We start from the raw sequence: 6,625 nt of genomic DNA, 5'->3' as shown, positions 1-6,625 counted from the left end.
CTTCACCTAGAAAGCTCCCTCTACATACTTTCACCATCAAAGCTTCACCATCAAAGCTTCACCTAGAAAGCTTCAACACAAAACCTTGCTCCAAATAAACAAATTTTGTTCACAAAACCCAAGATGCCCTTGAACTTGTACAAAAACACTTGGGTAAACATAAACATTTTTTGTTTTACACCCACAAGGGCCCAAAATTTTCCTTCTTATTTTTTCACTTATATATGTTCCCAAACATATTATGATAGATCAAATAATAATTCAAAGTCCAAAATTTAGTTGTGGACAAAAATACAAGCAATTCACCAGTACTGAAGTTGCTACAAAAACTGGAATCTTCCCCAGCCTAGAAATCCAACAAAGCTTCGCCTCCTTTTCTCTATCAAATTTTTGCAGCTGCTGCTTTTCTCCAATGGAGCTGAATTTTGGACACCCTCTAGTTCTTGAGCAGATGAACAACTTTCAAGAAGGAACCATTTCTGTTTGAGCCACGGAAATTAAAGTGTTGAAGCTCCAAGCATGACAGTCGGATTCTTGCAAATTTCGAAGTTGCTGTGATGTTTCGAAGATCTGGAAATATTTAACCATTAGTTCATTCTAAATTTTTGATATGTTATGAAAGAGACGATGAGGAACAACTTCAATGAAGAAAGCATGCTGATCTGAACAATCGAAAATGGAGTTTCGAAGCTCACAACAAATCTGACGGGTTGACAGAAAAATAATAACCAGTCATTCATCATACCTGAATTTCTTGAGTTATACTGCTCCGAGGGATCTCAAATTTGGATATGTTGTAGGTCACAAGCTGAGGAACAACTTCAATGAAGAAAGCATGCTGATCTGAGCAAGAGAAAATAGAGTTTCAAAGCTCACAACAAATCTGACGGGTTGACAGACAAATGATAAACAGTCACTCATCATACCTGGATTTCTGGAGTTGTACTGATCTGATGGCTCTCAAATTTGGATATGTTGTAGTTAAGGAATTAAAGAACAACTTTCATGAAGACAACTTTGTGATTCGAGCTACATATGATGGTCTTATATTGAAAACCAATTCAGGGTGTTAGGGGAAATGAAAAACAATTCCACCAAAGAAACATCATTATGATGTTTCATCATTATGGTGTTTTCATCATTATGATGCTTCCATCATTGTGATGCTTCCATCATTGTGATGCTTCCATCATTGTGATGCTTCCATTATGATTGTAATGCACCAACGGTTACACCCTCTATCATAGCAGTATGTGTGTGTATCTCCCTATAGCAAGACACCTCATTCGTCAACTCCCTCGACTAGAGACTTGGGGGACTCCCACCATATGCTACTACGCCTTGGTACTCAAAAGTTCGTGACTACTCAGTGGCTTGGATTTTTCAAGTCTCCAACCGAGAAGTTTTCCTCACTCGGGAAATTAAGGGAACACTACCTCAAACTACATGCTTCACTCACAAAGCTTCAACAATACAGGTTTCAACAAAAGCAAAAATTCAAAGAACTTTATGAAGAATGCTTTGGTGTATTTAACACAATATGTTGAAATGAAGCAAAGCTTATTTATTAATATTTTCGATAAGCCACAAATATGTACATATACATAAGTCAAAATAAACAAACAAAAGGGAGCCTTCACAAAGGTTGCTTAGGGGAAGTCTCAGCAGTCGGTAGAGCTCCAGAAAGAGAAAGCACCGGAGGGTGGTTATCCGGAGCCTCAGTACTTGACAAAACCCCAGAAGGATGAGGCATTGGAGGTTCATCATTTGAAGCTTCATTACCAGGTACAGCCCCAGAGGACGAAGGCAATAAATGCCTTTGGAACAAACCCACAAACCGCTGATGATCAAGTAAAACCTTACCATCAGATTCCTTCATCTGGTCAAGCTTCCTCTTCATGTTTGTAGCATAGTCATGGGCGAGTCGGTGCAACTGCTTATTCTCATGCTTGAGCCCTCTAATCTCCTGTTTGAGACTCATCACTTCAGCAGCCAATGATTCAACTTGGCGGGTTCTAGCAAATAGGCGTTGGGCCATATTAGACACAGAACCTGCACACTGAACACTAAGAGCCAGAGAGTCCTTAACAGCCAACTCATCAGACCGTTTGGAAAGTAGTCTGTTATCTTTGGGAGTGAGAAGGTTCCTGGCTACCACTGCAGCGGTCATATCATTCTTCATCACAGAATCCCCAACGGTAAGAGGACCAGTAGGGGATATGAAGGATGGGCGCCATATGTTGTCTGGAGAAGGCGTGGCTGTCTCTTCTCCAAGGTTCAAGTCAAAACGACGGTCAGAGGGTCCAGACATTTTCAAATGTGTTGAAGAAGGAAGAGGTCAGACAAATCAAGATCTTAGAAGTGCAAGAAATGAGCTTCTACTGGTAGAGATTCAAGTGTGCTGTGGAACTTAATGCCAGCCTCTATAAAAATCTGCACTCGACGGAGCTTCAGAAATCGAAGAGGCGTTTGCTTTCTCAAAAGCTGGGCTGCTTAGAGACCACGAGGGCCGATCTCAGAAATCGAAGAGGCGTTTGTTTTCTCAAAAGCTGGGCTGCTCAGAGACCACGAGGGCCGATCTCAGAAATCGAAGAAGCACCTGCTTTTGCAGCCTCGTCAGCACCTGTCACATGCACAATCAGCTTTGCGGAAATTACGGGCAATCTGTCGAAGATTTCTGGTGAAGTAGAAAGCACGTGAATCTTACTGTTCAATCACCGCTTTCCATATGCACCATCAACTCCTCGGGTACCACATATAACTTTGTCAAAGATCTCTGACAAAGTTTAGGCACGAGAATTTCGAAGTTCCAGCTACCCTACTATTACCCATAAGGGTAAAGGAACAGCACCACTGCTTGACAACTGGAAAGTCCCTATGTGTGTCGACCTCCGTGTTTTGCGGCAAGACAGGTTGGCAAGAACGTCCAACCTTTACTCACATTCGAGAAAAGACTCTCAACATAATTACTTTCTCAAAAACCGGAGCAGCACCGCTTTCCGAATCTCGAGAGTCAGATCCTCGACGGGATTGCTTGTTCGAAAACCGAAGAGGCAGAACTTCGAGAGCCAGATTTCCTTAGATAAAGCTTGTCTGTAATCTTCACACGTAATATCAGCTTTCCAGATACCACATACCACTTTTTCAAAGTGCTCTGACAAAATTAAAACACGTGAAGCTGGCAGCTCCCACTACATTGCTGTGACCAAGAAGGGTAAAGGAATAGCATTACTACTTGTTATTGGGAAATCCCTATATATATTGACCTCCCTCCTCAACGGACAGGCAAACCTGCAAAAATGCTCAACCCTTTCTCGCATTCGAAAAGACACCCTCAACATAACCTCTCGAAATACTCAGCTTTATTTCCCCCCGATAATACCTCAGCAAATAAGCCACACCAAGAACAAGAGTATCTCATATCATCAGGGTCGAAAGCAAGAGTATCCCATATCATGCTTTCTCCCTGTCTTTGTCTTTGTCCTTGTCCACACCTGCAGGACAAGGAGAAAGAGAGCAGTCAGTCGGAACCTGAAATCAAACCTCCAATTTGGAACTGACTGCCTGGAGCCTTTGCCTGGTTGCTTACTTAGCATTGCTCTCGAGTACTCATCCTCAACTGCTGTCAAGGTCACGAATTCCACCGGCAAATACCTCATGACAGTTGATCAGATATTGGCTCTTTACACTGAAGCTGCCAAGCGTGGATGAGTCACTATGAAGGAATGTTCTGAAGGACCATTTAAATGCAAAGGTTGCACACCACTTCTGCCATGCAAAAGATTGAAGCAGAAGGTTCAACGGTGAGCTGAAACAGATCACTACAACACGACACCTTTCCATACCACATTCATTATTCCGTCAACAGCAAAAGTATCCCATATCATCAAGGTCGAACGTACTCTAGATTTGATGGACTTGTTTTGACCCTCAAATTTTTGAATCGGCCTTATACTCTGAAGGGCACCAGAAAACCCTCCAGCACAGTTCAAGAATAAGCCTGTGGAAAGTTACTTCTTCAAAAGCAAAAGTATCTCATATCATCTCTTATCCATTTGCTTCTCCTTATCCTGGCAGTTGAATGAGAGACAAGGAGAAGGAGAACAATCAACCGGAAGCCGAAGTCAAACCTCTGATCCTGGGTTGCTTACTTGGAAGTTTGACTGCTTACCTTGTCTGTCACCTCTTTCGGCAGATCTCCTAGCTCGGCGACTTGGGGGACTCCTACTATAGGGTTTGTATCACACTTGACTAAGCCCGAAACTACAACTAAGCTTCAAGTGAAATTGATACATTACCTTGTGCGTCAACATCAGCTAAATACACCATTCCCGGATGGAGGAAAGGTACTTCCAGAGAAGGGCAGATGAAAATCAGACCACACTTCGGTACTTAGAAGTTTCGTGATTACTCAAGGGATTGGATCTTGCAAGTCCCCAACCGAGGAGTTTCCCTCACTCGGGAACTTAGGGGAGCACTGTTTGTACCATACTTGACCAATCCCGAAACTACCGAGCACCGGCCAACGCTATACTGTCAAGGACCCAGAAGAGTTCCCCTCCGACCAGGAGGCCAATCACTACTCGACACGTGTCAAGATTAGAAGCCAATCAGAGCGCAGCACGTGTCAACATCAAGAACCAATCATAACATGACACATGTCAATGTGACAAAGCTACAAGTTTTTCTATAAATAGGGGTCATTCCCCCACAATATTGCCTAATGCCATTTGTGTTAAATCATTCACAAGAACTCACTAAATTGAGAGCTTGATCCTTTGTACTTGTGTAAGCCCTTCACTACTAATAAGAACTCCTCTACTCCGTGGACGTAGCCAATCTGGGTGAACCACGTACATCCTGTGTTTGCTTCTCTGTCTCTATTTATTTACGTACTTATCCTCACTAGTGACCGAAGCAACCAAGCGAAGGTCACAAAACCTGACATTTTCTGTTGTACCAAAGTCTTCGCTGATTTTGTGCATCAACACAAGGTATTCAAATTTAACCTAGGAAGGTCAAGGGACGTCTTGGCCTACGCGCCGCCTCGACTTGTTGAAAAATTCAACTATTTCTAAAAATTATCAAATTTTACAGGGATGAAGATCTCAATGAGAGGAACAACTTTCATACTTGTGGCCAAGGCCAATTCAGCCGGGAAACACCTCAAATTCCCCTCGATCTGCTGAAAACCCCATAAAGGGTGAGCTTCGAATCAACCTCCATACGCTCTCCAACGCCTCCACCATTGTTTAGGCTTTGTTCTTGACCTCCAGAGAAGTGTTTTGGTTGTGGTGATTGGAGATAATCATTTCAAAAATGGGTGGATTGTCGCTGGGTGTCCTTGAAGCCAACAACTTTGGTTCATCGTGAAACAAAGCTCAAAACATCTCAGATTTGATGGAGAAACAAACATGGAAGATCTTTGGGTTGATTTATAGTGGTGGAGGGCTACAAAACACCCCAAAACCCGACAAAATCTTATCGAAAAATGGCGCCAGGAATCGAGTCACGGTTTCAAAACGGGTCGGGGGTCCGATCAGCTACCCCCTCAACTCTCTCCTTTCCCATTGGTTCTCTCATTTTCTCCATTTCCTAATTGGTCTGATTCCTCCCTCCATTCTCTCATTTATCCTTCATCTCCACTGCCAATCTTTCCTTTCCTTTAATCTCTCTTCATCTCCATCGCTAATCTTTCCTTTCCTTTCCTTTAATCTCAGCCACACATGTGGCTTTCCAGATTTGGCTTCAAAAATCTAGAGCTTTCTTGAACTTTATTAATTTACTAAAATGCCCCCAACTTAAAACGTTAATATCTCATTCATTATAACTCCAAATCACGAACCGTTTGCGACCACGTGTTCGTAGCGACAAGTACTACGAGAATACGCCAAGAAAATGAATCTTACGTAACTCGACAAGGCATTCAACAAAAGTCAACGCATTTTCCTTAAAGGGTATTTTCGTAAATTCACTTTTTAAAATTATAAAAATCATAATAATTGGGGATGGGTCGTTACAGGTCAGCACCCAAATTCAATGGGAAGAAAACCATCTATTTGGGGTCACAGTCACCCATTGACCCCACCTTTCCTCTGCTGGTGCCCAATACCCATCGTGCGATTCACCAGTAGCAAAAATAGTGTCAATTCGTATGTCCACTCATCTTCCATCTTACAGTCACAGAAAAACATTTAGTTAAGCTTTTGAAAAGCACTAAGCTACGAGCACTACTTGCTAAATAAAAGAAAACTACATCGTATTTCTGAATTTGTTCCTGAACTTATATATAGTAGCTAATTTTTTTTTTTAATTTGAGTTTGTTTTGCTTAAGACGGCCCTTGCTTATTTTTCTGAATTTTATTCAAATTTTTTTTTGATGTTAAATTTTGAAATCTCATCTAATTTTTTGTCTATCTTAATCTCTCATAAGCTAATTCGAATAGATACGGAATCAACTAGCAGAAGAGAAGAAAGAAAAAGCAATTTCTGTTCATATTAGAAATAAAATTACTTTATTAACCTCAAATGTTCACCATGTGACCAAAATAGATATAAAAAAAATAGACCAAAAATTCTAAACTTAAATCAATGAAAAAATTGTATGATTATGAAGTTTATAGGT

Source organism: Malus domestica, chromosome 14, assembly GCF_042453785.1.
Source record: "Malus domestica chromosome 14, GDT2T_hap1".
Taxonomy (NCBI): domain Eukaryota; kingdom Viridiplantae; phylum Streptophyta; class Magnoliopsida; order Rosales; family Rosaceae; genus Malus; species Malus domestica.
The sequence above is the reverse complement of the archived record's forward strand: the minus strand, read 5'-3'. Positions refer to the sequence as shown.